General features: G+C 41.7%; 1 protein-coding gene across 1 annotated transcript in view; it reads right to left on the bottom strand.

Moving 5' to 3' along the window:
• creb5b (cAMP responsive element binding protein 5b) overlaps window positions 1-22,407 on the bottom strand; it is a 461,203-nt gene that overhangs the window by 101,177 nt on the left and 337,619 nt on the right. The gene's annotated exons all lie outside the window — the stretch shown is intronic.

The following is a 22,407-nucleotide window of genomic DNA, read 5'->3' as shown; positions in this document are numbered from 1 at the left end:
TAATGCTAAGAATGATTGTTACTTCATATTTATTTTGCCAAATATATACTCTCCAATCAATAATTACATTACTCATTCTTCTCAGTTATATATTGTTGAAATGTTGCTGCACGAAATGAATAAATTCATAATTTCAATTATGTTATCCCACTATTGCATATTTTGCATCCATGATGTATTTGAGAATGACATGGATTTTCTTTACAAAGTGGCTATAAGAGAAAATAGACTGCACCCCAGTGCATTTTATAACTGGGATTTCAAATGTACGTGGAAAATGTTTTATGTCCGTCATCTTCCAAAAAATACTTGATCATTTCATTTGCCAATTATTTCCACAGGGAGTAACAGTGCAATACTCCCACAGCAATCAAATCAGAATCAATTAGAGTCACAAAGTCATAGAGATGTACAGCATGGAATAAGATCCTTCAGTCCAAATTGTCCACGCTGACCAGATATCCCAATCCAATCTAGTCCCACCTACCAGCACCCAGCCCATATTCCCTCCAAACCCCTCCTATTCATATATTCATCCAGATCCCTTATAAATGTTGCAATTGTACCAGCCTCCACCACTTCCTCTGGTAGTTCATTCCACACACGTACCACCCACTGTGTGAAAACGTTGCCCCTTAGATCTCTTTTATACCTTTCCCCTCTCACCCTAAACCTATGCCCTCTAGTTCTGGTCTCCACCACCCCAGGGAAAAGACTTTGTCTATCTATTCTATCCATGCCCCTTATGATTTTATAAGGTCATCCCTCAGCCTCCGACGCTGCAGGGAAACCAGTCCTAGCTTATTCAACCTCCCCCTTTAGCTCAAATCCTGCAAGCCTAGCAACCCTTTGTAAATCATTTCTGAACCCTTTCAAGTTTCACAACATCTTTCCGATAAGAAGGAGACCAGAATTGCACGCAATATTCCAAAAGTGGCCTGATCAATGTCTTGTACAGCCGCAACATGACCTCCCAACTCCTGCACTCAATACTGTGACCAATAAAGTAAAGCATACCAAACACGTTCTTCACTATCCTATCTACCTGCAATGTCTACTTTCACAGAGCTATGAACCTGCACTCTAAGGTCTTTTTGTTCAGCAACACTCCCTAGGACCTTTCCATTCAGTGTAAAAGTCCGCTAACATTTGCTTTACCAAAATGCAGCACCTCACATTTATCTAAATTAAACTCCATCTGCCACTCCTCAGCTCATTGGCTTATCTGATCAATATCCCACTGTAATCCAAGGTAACCATCTTTGCTGACCACTACACCTCCAATTTTGGTGTAATTTGCAAACTTACTAACTATACTGATTCTTATTGTTTCTTCACAACTTTGGGTGTTTTCCAAGACCAATGAGAGCCCAGGCCTGAAATCAAGTAGTTCAAACAAAGTGGAATTCAGTTGATAGTCCAAAAATATCTGAGACACTGATGAGACGGTCAGGTAAAATAGGTACCATTTTTTCTTCCCTGACTATGGGTAGACAGGGTAAATATAGATTTTGCCCCAAATGTCAGCCTCCTATTAGAGAAATGTATAATATCTTAATGCATGATATCTGCCCACTCATGAGCAGTACCTAACAAGAATTCATTTGGCATTCACTTTCTATGTACTTCATCGCTTTCTCAGCTATCTATCCACAGTTACCATTCATTGCAATCTCCAGTGATTGTAATGAGGTCATCCACATGGACCTCATAGAATATGAGTTCCCTGATTGGGGCTGTTAAGCTGATCCAATCAGAGAGTCCTGGCTGACAGATATAAACAGCAGTGTCAGAGGGAGCTGGATCAGTGTCAATAAAAGGTGTCTTGGTGATGGGATACAAGCCTCTGTGGAGTTATTTCACAATCCTCACAGATAGTCTCACAGATTACACAGCATGCATTGAATGGATACCTCGTTAACTAACTCACTGGATCTACTTGTCACTTTTTGTAGTAAGAGCATAAAATGTAAAGGAGAGAGAATGAGTTGGAGGTGGATCATCATAAACTGGTCCAGCCATAGAATGCAGGCCCGAGAGCTAATTGACACATCAGTGTTCTTCTTGATTTGTAATAGAGATTCGAGGAGCTTGCAAACAGCTGGTTACAGATTTATAAATTCCTCTTACACACATTTCATTTCAATGCCTGAAATATCAGAAGATCGAGTATGATGATTACTATTTTGCCCTAACTAATAAGTACTGCTTTGATTTGTCTTTCGGGGCATTACATATACAGCAAGTATAATCAGCACAATTCTTCAAAGCAGCCTTTGGAGGGCGAACCCGGGCAGGACATATAGCCATGAACAGGCACACATCTTGTATTTTGGGGCGTTAGTTAGACATTTAGTTCGGTTGGCACTTGCTTATTCATAATCTATAAGTGACCATGAGCAGACACTGATAGCAGGGAAGTACTGCTAGGCCATTGCTTCCCCAGTATAGGTTTCACCATTCAATAGATCATGGCTGATCCAACACTCCTTACATCCAATTTCCTGCGTATTCCCCATAACCCTTGATTAATGATCAATGATCTATCTCAGCCCTAAATACTCTTGCCCTCGGTGCTGGTGAAGTAACCTTTGATGACTCTCTAAGGGTTTCTGAAACCCAGCAGGCAAAGAAAATGAAGGCAGCCCAACAGTCATGTTAGGGATCCAAGCAGCCTGCTACTACTGAAACCAGTATACCAGTTCAGAATACACCAAAGTGGTCAAAGGTATAATTTGAACAAATTGTAATTCATTGTGGGTTTACACACAGTGATTGACAAAAGTTTATGTTAATAATTGCTTTGCATTATGGATCTTAAATACTGCTGAAAAAAAAAGAGCCAGACTATTGAAGGTTTTCATCCTGCATTCATCAGGGCAGGTGCAATAATAACAAACTTCAACGGAACAGCTTAAGAAAAGCATGCTGATTCATTGGCAAGTATACTCTGAATGGTTTCTACCATGGTACATGCAGAATGTACCCTAGGACAGGTATCGGCATGGTGACACAGTGGTTAGCACTGCTGCCTCATAGTGCCAGAGACCCAGGTTCAATTCCTACCTCAGGCAACTGCCTGTATGGAGTTTGCACACTCTCCCTGTGTCTGCGTGGGATTCCTCTGGGTGCTCTGGTTTCATCCCACAGTCCAAAAATGTGTAGGTTAGGTGAATTGGCCATGCTAAATTGCCTGTAGTGTTATGTGTAGGGGAATGGGGCTGGATAGGTTGCTCTTCAGAGGGTCAGTGTGGACTTGTTGGGCCAAAAGGCCTGTTTCCACACTGTAAGTAATCTAATCTTTTGTTTAAATTCAAAGATGCCAAGTCATATCAGATTGGTTTAGTCATTGCCATGGGATGGCACCTGGGAACTGTTGTTCCTCATGTTGTTGTTTAATTAAAAAACAGTGTAATGCCTCACCACTTACTTTCTGCTTATAGAGGACAGGATCCTGGATATAATTATGAGTAGCTTCTCCTACAGGTAAATGAGTCACATTGCAAGTTTGACTGATAATCTTAACTTGGTTGTTAGAAATAATTCTTAGCAAATTAAGATTGTTCAGTAAATGCTGTCCATTCATGAAATTAGATCTAACCCTGGATAAAATGCTCTGTGTTTTGCAAGAACAGACTGGTTGAATACTGTCTAAACTCTAAACAACTGAAGGATCATCCATTTTGATGCAATCCACCAATTGTTGGGAAATATAGTGTACACACCTAGCATTACAAGGGCATTGAAACTCAAATAACACAGTATTCATTGTTATAATTGGCAGAATATCCTTTTTTACTGTTGCATAATTGCAATGTGAAACAGCTAACTTCAACTATTGCTCCAATTTTCTGAGACATCTTATCCTTCCAGGACACTTTCAGGCCGACTAGTTTTTCAGAACTGAAGGTGGGCGTGTAAGGCCCATTCATATGTTTGTGTAATATACAGCAAGAAATGATCTGATTGGTTATCTTTGACAGCCTCTCTGTTTTTTCAGAAATATTCAAAGCAGCTGTCACGAGCCAGCCTCCACTGCATTCCACTTATTTGAAGTTAATGCATCCACACAAAAATCATCTAGGACCTACTTCTTTTTCATCAATACTGGAAGTTGTATCCAAGGTAAGTTAAAATCCTCTGAAAAGACCGTTGTTTGGGTTATAGGTAGAGGCCGAATAGGCTTGAGCATTTTTCCCATACCACCCGAGGTTGAGGGTTGGACCTTTAACGACATTTATAAAATCATTAGGAGCAGGGATAGGTTAAAAAGATAAGGTCCTTTTCCCAGGGTAAGGGAGTCCAAAACTAGAGAGCATCAGTTTAAGGTGAGAATGGGCAGATTTAAAAAGCACCTGAGGGGCAACTTTTTCACGGAGAGGGTGGTGCACGTATGAAAAGGACTGCCAGACAAAGTGTTAGAGACAGGTAAAATTACAACGCCTAAAAGGCATCTGGATTGATATAAGAATAACACAATGCCAGGTAGCTACCTGACAAAGGAGCACTGCTCTGAAAGTTTGTACTTTCAAATAAATCTGCAGGACTATAACCTGGTGTTGTGTAATTTTTTAACTTTGCCAACCCCAGTCCAATACCAGCACCATCACATCATGGATATTAGAATAGGAAGGGTTTAGGGGGGATATGGGCCAAATGCAGGCAAATGGGACAAGGTCAGATCGGATTGTCTGGTTGGAGCAGGTGAGTTGAACTGAAGGGTCTGTCTCCATGCTATATGACTCTATTCATATCCAGTTATAACCTTAAGTTATATCTTCATTGGCCACTGATGATCGTATCAACTCCAGTGAACAAATGCTTATATGGAAAGACATTTCAGTGAAATCCTTTAGAGAGTGCATTGAAACTGGCTAAAAGTCATGATAAAGTTCACCAAATTTAACTATTTATCCATTCCCAACCCAACCTTTCATAATCTGTTAAAATTTCCCCTTAATGCAGATTTGGTCACGAGCCCTGCTTGATGTAGTTCATACACTTCATTTTAAAAGACTCTACATTGCCCCAATGCAGACTGGTTGCTATTTTGTGCTGTTTAAATAGACTCTGCTGAGTAAATGGATTTTGTTTTTGGTATAAAATAGACCTGTTTGCTATGAATCCTGGCATAATTCCCACAATGCTTTCCAACTGGCATCTGGCATGCATAGGAAAGGTTTAGAAGGATGTGGACCAAATGCTGGTAAATGGGGCTAGATTAATCTAGGATACCTGGTCAGCATGAACTAGTTGGACCGAAGGGTCTGTATCTGATCGGCATGGATGAGTTAGACTGAAGGGTCTGTTTTCATGTCCTATCACTTAAATTAAAGTTGTCTGCTGAAGGAGTACATGATGTGCCATTTCCAGCCACCTGCAAAGTTCCTGCTCACCCATGTTTGGGGACATCGCGGATAAACCCTAAACACCACCCACTGTAACACGCTCACAATCTGCATTACTGGCTCATTAATATTAAAGTTATATTAACGGTTTATAAACACCTTAGACTATAGCCTGATGTTGTGTGATTTTTAAACTTTGTCCACTCCAATACAACCCCAGCACCTCCTCATCATAATATTAAACCTAGTGGTTAAAATCAAAGTAGTTTTTAACAATGCTTAAATCTTCCTTATTCTGAATTTAGACTTATAAAGTACAAAGAGGCACAGTAATTTGCAGGTCCACACCAAGAATGTCACAAAAATTCATGAGAGTGAGGGGGCAGAGTTGATTATAGTGGTCATCACCTGGGAGAAAGTGCTAGAAAAACTGAATGGCCTGAAGTTGGAGAAATCACCTGTATCAGATGGACTAGACCCTAGAGTTCTAATGGAGATAGCTGAAGCGATAGTGGAGGCGTTAGTGGTGATCTTTCAGGAATCAATAGAATCAGGGAGGGTCCCAAAGGACTGGAAAATCGCTAATGTGACATCCCTGTTTAAAAAGGGAGTAAGGCAAAAGACTGAAAATTACAGACTAATTAGCTTAACCTTGTACGTGGGTAAGATACTGGAATCTATTGTGAAAGATGACATTTCTGAATATTTAGAAGTGTATGGTAAAATAGGGCAAAGTCAGTATGGTTTCATCAAGGGGACATCATGTCTGACAAATCTGCTAGAATTCTTTGTGAAAGTAACCAGCAGGTTAGACCAAGCATGGCCAATGGGTATTATCTACCTGGACTTCAAGGCCTTTGACAAGGTGCCGGACAGGAGGCTACTGAATAAGATAAGGGGCCATGGTGTCAGAGGTAAGGTGTTAGCATGGACATGCTTCACTGTCTGGCAGAAAGAATAAAGGCAGGATAGAAGGATGGCAGCGGGTGACAAATGGTGTTCCAGAAGGCTCAGTGTTGGAACCACAACTTTTCCCTTCGTACATTAATGATCTAGATTAAGGAACTGAGGACATTCTGGTTAAGTTTACAGATGATACAAATTTAGGTAGAGAGACAAGTAGCATTGAGGAGGCGGGGAGACTGCAGAAGGATATGGACAGATTAGGAGAATGGGCAAGGAAGTGGCAGATAGAGTACAATGTGAGAAAGTGTGAGGTCATGCACTTTGGCAGAAATAGAGGCACGAACTACTTTCTGAATGGGGAGAAAATTTAGAAGTCTAAAGTGCAAAGAGACTTGGGCATTCTAGTCCAGGATCCTTTCAAGATATACTCGCAGGTTGAGTCAATAGTTAGGAAGGCAAATGAAATGATGGCATTTATTTTGAGAGGACTCGAATATAAAAGCCAGAATGTACTTCTGAGGCTCTGGTCAGACCACATTTGGAGTATTGTGTGCAGTTTTGAGCCCCATCTCTCAGGAAGGATGTACTGGCCCTGGAGCATGTCCAGAGGAGGTTCACGAGAATGGTCCTAGGAATGAAAAGCTTAACATATGTGGAACATTTAAGAACTCTGGGTTTATACTCGACGGTGTTTAGAAGGATGAGGGGGTATCTAACTGAAATATACAGAATTCTGAATGGCCAGGACAGAATAGATATTGGGAAGATGTTTCATTGGTAGGAGAGACCAGGACCCAAGAGCATAGCCTTAGAAAGGAGATAAGCAGAAACTTCTTCAGGCCGAGAGTGGTGAACCTATGGAATTCATTGGGACAGAAGCCTGTGGAGGCCAGGTCATTCAATATATTTAAGACTGAGATAGATAGGTTCTTGAGTATCAAGGAGATCAAGGGTTACAAGAAGAAAGTGGGAGAATGGGGTGAGAATCTTATCGGTCATGATTGAATGGCAGAGCAGACTCAATGGATTGAATGGCCTAACTTCTGCTATGTCCTATGGTTTAACTGTATTTTAATTACGCTAGTAGTTTCAAAAAAGAAATTAGATGATCAAATATTGAATTTGAATTACCCTAATATGTTTAGGGTAAACACTAATATAAAACATGCTTTTCATTGAAGATCTGACTGTTATTAAAACTATTTTGAAAAAGAAAGAAAACAAACATCCTAATATTTTCACATAATTGTAACTAACCACACTGTAATCTTGGAATGTCACTTAATAAAAACATATTTTTGGCTTAATTCCAAGAGGTGAAAAATGAAGAACTATGGTGACACTGCTGATTTCCATGGAAATAAATGGTATGGATGGTAGGTGACACAGACACTGAATCCTGGTGAAGATTAAAGAACCTATTTTAACACTTACAAAGTATAAGCACTGTCATTTATTGCCTAGGATACTATCATAGGTAATAAGGTTAAAACCTTCCCATACAGATTGTGCATACATTAAGCTTTGTAGTCAAATTAAAACTCCATGAAAAACTTGAAAATCACACAACACCAGGTTATAGTCCAACAGGTTTATTTGGAAGCACTAGCTTTCGAAGTGCTGCTCCTTCATCAAGGGGCCACAACTACATTCATGATGAAGGGCTTATGCCTGAAACATCAATTTTCCTGCTCCTTGGATGCTGCCTGACCTGCTGTGCTTTTCCAGCACCACACTCTCAACTATAACCTGGTGTTGTGTGACTTTTAACTTTGTCCACCCCAGTCCAACACCAGCACCTCCAAACTATTAAAAACTGTTACAGACTTTTATTTCTATATTGTTTGCAATGCTTGTAACACCAAATTACCAAAGAAACAACTAGTTTGCATATTATTCACTAAGTTCACAGGATGTGGTACATACCATTTGTTAAATAATAAGCTAGAAATTTTACAGTAGTTCTCCTGCGACTCCCAAAACCTGTTCACCATCTACAAGGCACAAATCAAGAGTGCGATGGAATATTCCCCACTTTACTTGATGCAGCTGCAGCAATACTCAAGAGATTTGACACCTTTGAGGACAAAGTAGTTCACTTGACTAGTAATGTATCTATGAACATTCACTCCCTCAATCGTTGAGGCTCTCAGCAGCAGCAGTGTGTATCATCTACAAGACGCACTGCAGATATTCTCCAAGATTTCTCAGACAGCACCTTCTAAACACACGACCACCATGACCCAGAAGGAGGGCTGGAGATGCTTAAGAACACAACAACCTGCAAGGTCCACCCTGAGCCGCTAACATGAAAATATATTGTTGTTTTCTCAGTATTGCTGTATCAAAGTACTGGGAATTCTCTCCCTAACAGTATTATGGCCTACCTATAGCAAATGGACTGCAGTGATTCAAGAAGGCGGCTCATCACCACCTTCTCAAGGGCATCTTGGCATGGGCAATATATAGTGGCCCAGTCAGTGAAACCAACATTCCTTGAATGATCAAAAAAAACTAAGGTCCAAAGCTACAGACAACTATCTGGTCTACCAGTTTTGAATGAAGAACTAACATAAAATGGTAGACATTTGGTCTGGATATTAGCTTTAACGAAGTCTAATAATTTCATAGCAGAATCAGAAAGAAATGAAAAACTGCAATTGATATCAATCATTAGTACGGATAAATGTGCAAATATTACCCTATGAGTTCAGTTATTTTATTAAATATGTCAAACTCTTATGGAATGGAAATGGTTAAATAGACATTAAGGATGCACATACAACCAGCATGCAATAATTTATTTTGTTTCCAGGAATGAAACAAGAACAAACCAAGAGCTGTGGATGGTCTTCATGTATATATTCCAACTTGGTAATTTTCAATGCAATACAAAATTCTTTACGCTGGGCCTTGCAACAAAATCTTCAAATTAGTTTCTCCCTTCCAGCTGCCTGAGTTCCGAGTGAAACACAAAGGCAACAGAGAATAATGCAAATAGTGCTGCTTAATACTGTTGAAGCTGTTATTCATAATTAATAGTCAGCAGATATGAAGATATTAATTATTGCAAAATGATGGGTTCACTTTCCATTCTCTCCTATCAGAGGTAATTTTAAAATCTATTTTTTAGGAAGAGAAAAGATTGTAGATTTACAGTCATTTTATCTACAAGCATTTGAAATTGGCACATTTTCTCATGCTGATCACTTGAGGAGAAAGTGATTCATAAAAAAAAAGTCTGCAGGGGCTTTCTGTCAAAACTCCCCAAGTGTGATACAGCCATTACCAGGGGGTCACACATAATTTCAAAATCTTATCATTCCAGTTCAGATATTGAGAAGGCGGAGAAGATTTGATAGAAGTGTTCAAAATCATTTAGGGTTTAGAAGGAGTAAATAAGGAGAAGCTGTTTCCGATGGATGAAGGTTTGATCACCAAAGGGCACAAATTTAATGTGATTGGCAGAAGAAACTGAAACAACAAAGAAAAACTGTTACCTGCAATTTGAAGTGGGCTGACCAATTGGGTTAGGGATAAAGATTCACCAGCAACATTCCAAAAGGTAATTGGATAAATATGCTAAACTGAAAAAATTACAAGGATACAGGGCAAGAGCAGGTGTATGGGGTTAACTGAATTGTGTTATAAGTGAACTAGAACACCCTCAATTGTTCAATAGCCTCCTTCTGTGCTGTATCATCTGAAATTCTAAGACTTGAACAGGTTCCTGGAATAACACTGAGAACAATACATGATTATTGATAGTATTACGTTTTACAACACATATTATACAAATGTCCCCTGGGCCACTTTATAACAGCTGAGCTCTACTGAACTCAACAAGAAAGGCCATTGCACAAGTTGAGGCGAATAGACCATGAATCTTCCAGGTTCAGCCTTCAGTAGAACTGAACTGAGTTCACTGGTCTCCACCAGAGTTGCAGTTAGAAAAGTTTCAATTACCTTCAGAACTTTTGGAACTGGAAAATACAAGTAGAGGCATTGGAGGTAATTGATGAGCACCATTATGTAGAAGGCAGAAAAGAAGTCAAAATTGAAAGGAAGGATGGTGTACCATGGTCAGAGTAACTGATCACAATTTGTTTTAATGCTATGGGTGGGATGGAAACCTGATTGGTGAAATTCAAACATGATTTGGGAGGTGATAACATGATCGCAGAAATAGAGATTTGTAAGGGCAGTGTGTTTGGAACAGGAACAGAGCATTCAGCAGACTGAGCCTGCTCAGTCATTCAATTAGATAATGACTGATCTTTTGTCTCAACAGCATTTTCCCATGCAATGTGCTTATTCCATGATGTTATTATTTGTCACAAACGTATTGATTTCTGTCTTGAACTTGGTCAATGATTGATGTTCACAGCCCTCTCTGGTAGAGAATCCCAAAAATTCATCAACCTCTGAATGAAGAAATTCCTCTTCATCTCAATTTTAAATCACGGCAGTGTTATTGCAGAAGGGCGCATTTGGCCCATTATGCAAGTCAATTACTATGGTACGCCTTTCTTTGAGTGCCCAAATTTGTCTTTTTATCTCCTGTTTCAGTGTTTGGCTTAAATGAAACCTAATAGCCAGCATCATACAGCAGGCTGCTGTTAAGGAATCAAATGTTCGTAGAACTGAAATAAACTGCTTTCGTGGCAGCTTGATCCTGGGCAGGATTTGCATCTGTTTTGGCAGCTTAATCTTGTCTTGACTTCAATGTCCAACACCAAGAGTGGCTGGGTAGCACCACAAGAGACTGAGATGGCTGATTTCTGTAGGACATAGCTGCTAGACTGGGTCTGCAGCAAGTGGTGAGAGAACCAGCAAGAGGGAAAAAAAATCTACTTGACCTTGTCCTCAACAACTTAACTGTCACAGATGCATCGGTCCATGACCGTATCAATAGGAGTGACTACTGCGCAGTTTTTGTGGGGATGAACTTCCATCTTCACACTGTGGATATCCTCTGCCATATTATGTGTCAAGACATCAAGCTAAATGGGATAGACGAAGCAGATCTAACAACTCAGGAGTGGGCATCCATAAGGTGCTGTGGGTCATTAGTAGTGAAGGATTTGTATTCAATAAAAGATATAACCTCCAGACCTGGCGAATCCCCCAGTCTACTATTGCCATCAAGCTGTAAGGTTCTTGACTATTGAAGGGCATGCAAGAGGCAGAACCAGGAATACCTGAAAATGAGGTGGCAACCTGGTGAAACTACAACATAGGACTACACGCATGGCAAACAATGGAAGTAGCATATAATAGACAGGACTAAGCGATTCCACAAAAAAAGGACCTGATCTAAGCTCTGTAGTGCTGCAACATTCAGTCATTCAATTAAACAACTAATGGGAAGTGGATGCTCCACAAATATCCCCATCAGTGTGATAGGAAGCCTGGCACATCGACAAGACTGAAGTATTTAAAACCATTACCAGTCAGAAGTGTCAAATGAATGATCCATCTTCATTCCTCAACTCAGAATCATAGATGCGAGTTTTAAACCAATTTGATGCACTCTGTATGATATCAAGAAATGGCTGATGGCACTTTATGTTGCAAAGGCTATGAGCAATATTCCTAATACTAATCTGCTCCAGGACTAGCCATGTCCCTACCCAAGCTAATATAAAACAAAAAAAACTGCAGATGCTGGAAATCTGAAACAAAAACAGAAGTTAATGGAGAAACTCAGCAGGTCTAGAAGCATAGAGTCATAGAGATGTACAGCATAGAAACAGACCCTTCGGTTCAACTTGTCCATGCCAATCAAATATCCCAACCCAATCTAGTCCCATTTGCCAGCACTTGGCCCATATCCCTCTAAACCCTTCCTATTCATATACCCATCCAGATGCCTTTTAAATGCTGTAATTGTACTAGCCTCCACCAGTTCCTCGGACACTCCAGCCACTGTGTGAAAAAGTTGCCCCTTTGTCCCTTTTATATTTTTCCCCTCTCATCCTAAACCTATGCCCTCTAGTTCTAAACTCGTCCACCCAGGGACAAGACCTTGTCTATTTATCCTATCCATGCACCTCATGATTTTATAAACCTCTATAAAGTCACCCCTCAGCCTCTGCCGCTCCAGGGAAAACAGTCCCAAACTATTCAGCCTCTCCCTATAGCTCAAATCCTCCAACCCTGGCAACATTCTTGTAAATCTTTCCTGAACCCTTTCAAGTTTCACAACATCCCTCCTTAGGAAGGAGACCAGAATTGCAAGCAATATTCCAAAGTGGCCTAACCAATGCCCTACCCAGCTGCTACATGACCTCCTAACTCCTATACTCAGTGCTCTGACCAAAATGAAAAGTCTTCTTCACTATCCTATCTGTTTGAAACTCTACTTTCAAGGAACAATGAACCTGCACTCCAAGGAATCTTTGTTCAGCAACACTCCCCAGGACCTTATCATTAAGTGTATAAGTCTTCCTCTGATTTGCTTTTCCAAAATGCAGCACCTCCCATTCATCCAAATTAAACTCCATCTGCCACATCCCAGCCCACTGGCCCATCTGATCAAGATCCTGTTGTAATCTGAGGTAACCTTCATCGCTGTCCAATACACCTCCAATTTTGGTGTCATCTGCAAACCGACTAACTATAGCTCTTATGCTCACATCCAAATTATTTATATAAATGATGAAAAGTAGTGGACCCAGCACCGATCCTTGTGGCACTCCATTGGTCACAGGCCTCCAGTCTGAAAAGCAACTCTTCACCATCACCCTCTGTCTTCTACCTTTGAGCTAGTTCTGTATCCAAATGGCTAGTTCTCCCGGTATTCCATGAGATCTAACCTTGCTAATCCGTCTCCCATGGGGGACCTTGTCGATCGCCTTACTGAAGTCACATCTACCACTCTGCCCTCAACAATCCTCTTTGTTTCTTCTTCAAAATACTCAATCAAATTAGTGAGAAATGATTTCCCACACATAAAGCCATGCTGACTATCCCTAATCAGTCCTTGCGTTTCCAAATACATGTAAATCATATCCTTCAGGATCTCCTCTGTGGTGAGAAAGCAGAATTAAGGTCCCAGGTCCAGTGATTCTTCTTCAGTTCTGATAGCAGCTCAGAAAAGTTTGTATTTAAGCTGATGGCAGGGGATATAGGGAACAGGGATGGAGTGAGCAGATCGGTGGAGATGGAGCCCAAAGAGAGCAAAACAAAGTTTGGCATATATAGGGATGATAGATAATGAACAAGAGAAGAAGAAAGGCTGAAAATAGGATGGCTGTGCACATCCGCTCACTCCTGTCCTTCCTCCCAACCCCTGTCATCAACATAAACTCCACCTTTTCCGAGCTACTGTCAATTATTAAGAAAGGTCACAGGACTCAAAGTGTTAACTCTCATCACTCGCTGCCAAAAGTATTGAGTTTTCCCAGACAAACTGTTAAAATACAACTACCTCACCAGTAACTACATCACAATGTGGAGAATTACCCAGGTATGTTATGAAAAGACAAATTCAACCGAGTCAGTTACCACCCCTATCAGTCTACTCATGATCATTGGCAAAGATATGTAAGAGATCATCTACAGGAAAAGAATAACCTGGTCACTGATTCCCCATTTGGGTTCATGGTGGCCAATCAGCTTGTGGTCTCATTATAATCAAACGTAGTAAAAGAGTTAGGGGAAATCAGGGGAAATTCTATTAATTGAAGTTACACCTAGCACAAAGGAAAATTTTAAAACAAAAACAAAAAGCAAAAAGAGGATGAAGGAAGGGAGGGGACTAAATCCAAATGGAATTGTAGGGGAAATAGTACACACCAGCCACCATCAATCTCCCTTTGAAAGTCGAGGGGGGACTGTGGACATCATGTGTTCCTTTTATTTGGTTGCAGTGTGTGTCATCTTTGAGATGTGGAATCAAGTTTCTTCAGTAGCACACTACAAAGCTGTAACCTCTCCTGCCTGGTACAACAAGGGCTGCATGAGAATACTGTCACCTGTAAGTTCTTCTCCAAGTCATACACTTTCTACACTACAGAATGCATTGCCATTCCTTCAATGTCATTAGGTCAAAATACTAGCACTCCCTTCCAAACAACATTGTGAGTGTACCTGCAACCATAAACTGCAGTAATTCATTAAGAAAGCTCACCACCACCTTCTTAAGGAAATTAGGAATAGACAATCAATACTGGCTTGCTCAGTAGCATCCTCATTCTATGAAAAGTAACAATGCCAGTCAGTGAAGATGAGAATATCACCACAGAAGATACTGCACAGTGAATTAGCTACCTAAACAGTTGATAGATCACTTTTCTGATGTATGTGCACTTAAAACAAACTGCAATTGACATATTTTTCATTGTAAATTGCGCTCCAGATGGTAAACTCAGTATATTATTTAAGATGGGTGGAAGCCCATCTTAATCCAAGTGTAAAAATGAAAACCATATAACTGGAACCAGTTAATAAGAAAACTTGTTTTTTCTCCTACTGTGAATTTGCAAAATGAAGACTTAAATAAATTTTATTTATTTTGGGATGCATAAGATCCCCACACTAGAAATGAATTCACAGGATTTAGAACATAATAAGTTAATATAATTTTATAAATACTGCTCCTGACAAGTTTTGTACCATATTTAATCTTAGTAAAGGTCATTGGTGGGAGAACTGAAAAGTACTCATTGCTACAAGTACTTTGCAATTCAGAACATAAACCGTGCCCTGGAATTTTTATAACAGATAAATACAGCAAAAACAAATGCACTAGGACTTGCATTTCAATTCCCGGTAAGCACAGTGAACATTATTACCATATTATGCAGTTAGTTAATCCTGGGCATCTGTAGTCAGGAAATTCCATATTGTAGTTACATGGATTCCCACAGGCAGGCAGAATTAGCTTGGGTGCACCACTTGTATATACTAGCTGAAATCTGATGACTATAATGAGACGGAGGTTTATTTTCAATATATTTAAATATTCTTAGCTTGCAGACATGTGTTCTCCATGTACAGATGCTGGGACGATGAGCTCCCTAAAGAGTATAATTGATTGCAGACAGGGATTTGGTAATGGAGGGGGCCCGGAGTAAACAGGTTCCTAGTTGTTAATTTGCTAGTAATCCTCATTGCAGCGTTTATGGCTTGTTTACTTGGCTGGTGTAGATACAGTTTGTATCAGCATGATGCAAACAAAATCCTTCTGCTGTCAACTGGTATTAGAGTTCACTTATAAAGAACAGAAAAGTGAAGTCTTGCAGCAGAACGGTAATGCCTTACCTTTAGGTCAGAAAGTTTGAGTCCCATCTCAGGATGAAGTGACCGCAGATGTGAGTTATAGCACATCCAAACAGATTGATTAAAATATAATGACAGATATGTACTTTCCTAGGAAGGAGCCTGAATGTTTTTGTAGGTAGGCTGTCAGCAGTGAAAAGACAATTGTACTGCATTGTGAGCTTGATAATTTATCTCACTTACAGTGCCACGGATCAAAGAGATTGGTCATTGAGAAGCCAAATCCTCAACCAGGACGTAGCTTTATTCCACAACAAAGTCAAATCAGCATTTCACAGGCTGATGTGGATTTTGGTTCAGAACATCTGTTCAGATGTTGTTTAAATTAATAAACACTCCTGGACCATAGTGAGCAGTTTTGGTCTCTAATTATTTGGAAGAAGATACAATTATATGAAAAGCAGTTCAGAAAAGGTTCACTTAATTCATTCCTGGGCTGAGGAACATGTCTCATGAAGAAAAGTGGAATAGATTGGACCATTACCTATTGGAGGTTAGAAAAATGAGAGCTGAAATGTACAAGAGGGGACTTGTCAGAGTGGATACTGAGAAGATGCTTCTTCTTGAGAGAGTGGTAAGGACTAGCAGACATAATTTAAGAATAAGAAGGATTCATTTTAAGATGGTGATAAAGAATTTCTTTTTTTCTCAGATGGTTGTTACTCTATTGAATTTTCTTCCACAAAAGGAAGTAGAGGTGGGTCACTGAATTTACTCTAGGATGAGGTCAATAGACTTTTGATAAACAATGATCTCAGATGTTATGGTGAAATCAGGGAGCAGTTGTCGTGATTGCAACAAGGTCACTCCAGACGAAGGGCTTATGCCTGAAATGTCGATTCTCCTGCTCCTTCCATGTTGCCTCACCTGCTGTGCTTTTCCAGCACCAAACCTTTCAACTTGTGACAAGATCAGCCAAGTGGATAGCATAGAATATGAATTCCATGATTGGGGCTGTTAATCTGGTCCAATCAAGGAGCCCAGGCTAAAAAAAATAAACTCGAGTGTATGGCCGCCATGCTATGGTACCGGCTGGTCACTTTGGTCCCTCCTCCTGGATTTGTTGCTGACATCCAGAGAACGTTGGTTGACTTCTTCTGGGACAAAAAGATGCACTGGGTCGCTGTGCAGGTTCTGAGTCTCCCCATTGAGGAGGGCGGTCAGTCGCTGGTGTGCGTCCACACCCCAGGTCGCGACCTTCCGCCTTCAGACCTTGCAGCGATACCTTTACGTCGAGCCTCCTCCTAGGTGGTGCGCCCTGGCAACGTATTTTTTCCGCCAGGTGCGTAACCTCAACTACGACACGCAGCTCCTGTTCGTCGATCGTGACGGTTTGGAGGTCGCCCTCAAGGTGCTGCCTGTCTTTTACCAGGACCTGATCACTGTCTGGAACATGGTCGAATCGCGTCACGCCTACCCTCCGGCAGGAGTAGCGGCTGTCGTCAGGGAGCCGTTGCTCAGGAATCCGCACCTCCGTGCTCGCAGGTTCGAGTGGCTGTCGGAGGGGAGGGCCGTGGCGGCGAGGGTGACCAGGGTCGGGGACGTGCTGGGTGCCGGGGGCCTGGGCTGGACGTTGCCGCAAGACATAGCGAGCAGGGCAGCGGTAGACGTCCGGTACGTGGCCACCGGCATCCGACGCCTTAAAACGGCGGTGCTCGGACCCGACGTAGTGCACCAGTTGGAGGACGCTCAGGTGTGCGGTGGGATCCCATTCATGCTCACCCCAGCCCGGACAGAATTTCACATTGGCCCCAAGGTTCCGTACTTCCCGCAGAAGCCTGTGCTCCACAACCTGAGCCGCCTCCGAAATTTTAATTTTGTCCCTTTTAAGGACGTAAAAAGGCGGGCCCTGTATCGACTGCTGCTGCACACCGTCCACCTCTTCTCCCTCATCCACCGCCCGGACACGCCTTGGCGTGCCCATTTGCCACCGGGCGGTGGGGATCCACAGCGGAGGGCCCTCTATGCGGGATTCCTCCCACTTTCTCTCAGGGACCTGGGGTGGAGGGTGCTGCACGCAGCGGTCCCGTGCAACTGCAGATTGCGGTGGTTCATGGACTTCCAGCCCAACTGCTTGTTCTGTGGCGCTGTGGAGTCCGTGGATCATGTGTATATTGGGTGTGGGCGTTTGCACTCCCTCTTTGATTTTCTTAAAAACCTCCTCCTCTGCTTTTGCTTGCACTTCAATCCCACGCTCCTGATCTTCGGGCACCCGGTACGGAGGAGGGAGGGCAGGTCTGAAGACCTCCTCGTTGGTCTGCTCCTGGGCCTGGCCAAACTGGCCATAAACACGTCCAGGCAGCGGGCCGTGGAGGGGGGTATTAGGGCCAACTGCCTGCCTCCTTTCCGCGGTTACGTTAGAGCCCGGGTGTCCGTGGAGAAGGAACACACGGTCTCCACCAACACCCTGGAGTTGTTCAGGGTGAGATGGGCATGCAGGGAGTGGAGTGCATTATTTCCTCATCCAAGTTTATTTTGATTTAACCCCTGCCCTCCCCTTCACTGTTTGATGTGAAGGGCACTGCTTGTCACAGGCCCCTCGGGTTTTCCTTTCTTCCTGGGGGTGAAAACTCAATAAAGAAAATAAAACTCGCGTGTAAGAGGTTCTGTTCATCCTAAGAGGTGGCTCTGAGAATGCTAGATCAGCAAGGGTCTTTTCTCTATGGTGGAGGAGTTCAAAACTTGGGAGTATACTTTTACGGTGAGAGGAAAAAGATTTAAAAAAGGACACGAGGGACGACTATTTTACAAAAGAGACAGACTAGTGTGTGCAGTCAACTGCCAAAGGAAATGGTAAATGCAATGTTACAACATTTAAAAAACCTTTGTGTTATTACATGAATGGGAAAGGTTTGGAGGGATATGGGTTAAATGCAGGCAGGTGGGACTAGTTAATTAGATGCATGGTTGGCATGGAGTAGTTGGGTTGAAGGGTTTGTTCCCACCCTGTGTCACTCTATGACTCTCCACATGATAGTAAAGGGTGACTTGGTGGCAGGCTCTGAAGCCAAATGGTCTATTCCTGTTCCTCAGTCCTATATTCCCTAAGTGAAAGGCTGTGAATCATTTGAACATCACCTCCAGGTGCTGTAAGGAGAACACATACACAAGAGAGAGTTGATGTAAATGATGGAAGCGTGCATAAACTCTATAACTGTGCACTACCCACATGACAGGAATTTACTGTGCAGGCACACCAAAGCCCTGTAAGTGATACATATACAAGAATCTCTGACAGGGGCATTTGTATCATGGTTCTTTATGCACATCCATCACTTCTTCTTCAAAAGTAACTGAGAGGTGGAGTAGCAGATGTGGGTGAAACACTGCAGTCTGGCTCCCGAGAACAGCCTCTTGGATCTAGAAAGGGCCTCTACTCTAGCAGCATGGCAGCTGGAGAGGTCCATGTGGCACGATGGTATTGAAGGAGCAATGGTTCTTCTTCTCCAACAATGCCGGAGAGGGGAATCTCTCCTTCATCAGCCCCAGTCTCCTCCTCCACCTCACTTCCACCCCCCTCATTCCCAGCCTGGTGACATCAGCAGCATTTCCCGCAACCAGTTGAGGCCAGTTGACATCATGGGCCATTCCTGCACAAGTGCTGGTGCCATTTTGGCCGATGTTAAAAATCCAATAAACATCTACTTTGCAAATGGCTTTTTTCAAAACAAATTAAGCTCTGAGAAATTTTGCAAAGGCAAATTGATAGGAAACTTAGTTGTGGCAATGCTGTATTACTGTGATGTTGAGGGCAGTCTCATTACCTTTAATGAGGTAACTATAAGTTTGAGTCCTGTACCTCAGTTTATTAGAATGCAAGCAGATACAATGTGATTTGGAGGCATGAAGTTGCAAAATATTAATTACCTATTTTGACTAAGGTGTTACATTAAAAAACAACATACAATGACATTTCTGCAGGTATTTCCTTTTTGTGCTTTCAAAACAACTTTTTGAAAAAAAATCTTCCACCAATATTATTCAAACCACAGCTCAGATTTTGCTAAACTAGCAATTAGGCAGCAGCATAAACTGTTGTCACAGGGTGAAACTGACAACAACTCCTGGTGTCTGCACTTGCACAGTTAACAGCAGAAATCTGGAAGCTGTTGTCAGCAATGCCCTGTTCCTCCACTTGCTGTGCTGTTGCAGTGGAATCTAATCAGAAATCATTGGAATAGCAAGAATGAGGACTGATCATCCATTATCATAGCATTGAAGGTTATTGAAAAACCTAAGCTATGTTTGTCATGATTAACTAACATTTAACAGCCAAACAACTTCCCAGGACACCCCCCCCCCCAACAAAAATTTCACAGAAATGCAGTCTTTCTTCCTATGAATGCTGATGTTGCAAATGTTCAAAATATTTTTGACATACTTCTTGTGCTTAATTCTATTTGCATGAGACACGCTTTACTTTGCTTCCTGTACAATGATTTCAATATTAGTGACATTTCCATTTTTATTTTTAAAATTTTATCCTTTTCCATTTCGGGTGCCTCCCCACGCCCACAGAGAGAAAAACCGTAAGAGCACCCTTCCACTCTTAGCCAATTGACATGCAGCCATTTCAAAGAGAAGGCCCAGCCTTTCTGAGAGTTGCCAGTTCATGAAACACTGACTGCTGTCCTATCCAGATGCACCAACACATTTGCTGGTTGCACTGGAATTGCAACAATTCCTTAGAAACTGACACTGATGGATGGAGCCTGGATGAAGTCCAAAGTTTTGTCTGGTATATTGGTGGACAGGGTTGAGTTGGGACATGACGGAGAGGAAATATGGGGGGTTTCACCTGGGAGGAAACCCCTCCCCATCTAAGATGATTATCTCAAACTATCATTTAAAAATGAAAACAACTGCTTCAATGTTGAGCAGCCAAGGAAAGTAAAGTCGAAATTAAATTTGATATTTTAATGCTTACTTGATAATTCAAAACATGATGTATTATTATTTATTGAGCTTTGCACAATTTTTGTGTTTACTTTACAAAAAAAGGAATATTCTCTCAAAGATTATGAGACAAATGTGTTGCCTAAGCCCAAAATTCACAATGTACTTTAACATTTGCCCCATCACAGATTGTGAAGCCACTGGAAGGCATCTAAGGTACATCCGACCTCCATGCCTGCCAGACATTGCGGAGTTACCTAAATCGTCCCTTCAGTTCACACTACTCTGGTATAGGGAACCCAAGCCAACCCTGAAAAAAATTCTTCCAATCTCACCCCACAACTTGGTGTATTAGTCTCCAGTCTCACATCACTCCAGCATCTGCAGACCTCATTTTTACTCATACTTTGAATGAACAAGGGAAACAAACCTCCCAGTGCAGGGACTTCCCACATCTTAGTCAGCCCCGACATCAATGAATAATAGAGAAACTACTCCAGAAATTCATGGGATTACTTGGCAACTGTGTCCCTATCATTTCAAATGCAAAATGATATTTATGTAAAACATTTTACATCACTGAAACATATCTTATTTGTCCCTCAGACAATGACCTTGACATTCTTTCAGAGGCTAAGACAGAATGGTAGGGGAGAAAATTTGAGATCGGGAAACTTAGGAGCATTGTTTAAGTTCTAAAATATGCAGTTTCCATTTTAACCCTATTTCACAGTCACACCAGGCTAGACTGAGGGGCTAGCTGGTTGTTGAGCGACCATAGTTTGGGGCAAAATGAAGAAATGTGGGGGTTGAGCTAAGGGTCAAAAAGGCTGGAGGGAAATGGGAGTTGTATCATGGGAAGTAAAGATTGGAGCCAGAGGTACAACCAGAGGCCAAGTTCAAAGGTAGATAATAGTGCATATCTGAAGAGAGGTCTGAGGTCTGGGAAGGTGTCAAACAAGGACCCAGAGCTGAGCAGAGGTCAGAACAGTTAAACAGGAGGGGTGAGAAGTGGCAAGCTGAAAGGTTTGTGTGGGGAAATCAAAAGACCGGTGAATCAGGTAAAGTGGATCCAGCAGGTAAGTGGAAAGACACTTAATGCCTGGATGCGGAAGTCATTCATTTGTCTAATATTCCCAAAGTCAGTCAGGGTTGAATTTATGCACCCTTTCAAGTTTTAACACGTCCTTCCAATAGGAAGGAGACCAGAATTGCACGTAACATTCCAAAAGTGGCCTGAGCAATATCCTGTACAGCCGCAACTTGACCTCCCAACTCCTATACTCAATACTCTGACCAACAAAGGAAGTATTTGAACTGAAGAGATTGAGAATGACTTACAAATCTGGTGCAAAGTGGGCAATGACATTACAGTCATCCATGTGCTGCCGGTCACCTACATCTATGGTGGTGTGTATAATCTTGGCATAAAGGCAACTGAGAGTAAAGAGTTTTCCATCTAAGGAGTATTTAATATTCATATCAAGGGCCATTTGATCTTTGAAGTAAATGGCCACTTGGAAATGGTGTTGCAGCTCTCATATAGACCTGCTTGACCGTTGCATTGACTTTGAAAGCATTTGTTTAATATCTTCCACTCAAGGCACTTGCAGTTGTATCCTTCGGAAGAATTTGCAGGATTGTGATGAAGTTTCCAAATCTCTGCAGATCAGTCCAAAGAGCTTTGCAAATTACTGAATGAAATGTTTGGTCGGGTTGATGAATGCCATGAAGAATTTCTGCTCGCATTCTTGGATTGTGAGAGGATCCTCTGCAAAGTCTGAAGTGTCCTGTGTTTCTAGAAGGACTTCCTCAGCCATAGGAAGTGGATGATAGCGTATCAGGAGTTTCCCTCCTACAGACAATAGGGGCATAGTCTGATAGTTGCACAATATGATTTCTCTTCCTAATCGAAGACAGTTACAAACTGTTGCATTCCTCAAATCAGGTAGGTTGCAGATAACTCTTTCTC

This window comes from Hemiscyllium ocellatum, chromosome 5, assembly GCF_020745735.1.
Source record: "Hemiscyllium ocellatum isolate sHemOce1 chromosome 5, sHemOce1.pat.X.cur, whole genome shotgun sequence".
Lineage (NCBI taxonomy): Eukaryota > Metazoa > Chordata > Chondrichthyes > Orectolobiformes > Hemiscylliidae > Hemiscyllium > Hemiscyllium ocellatum.
This window is presented reverse-complemented; position numbering and strand designations above follow the sequence as displayed.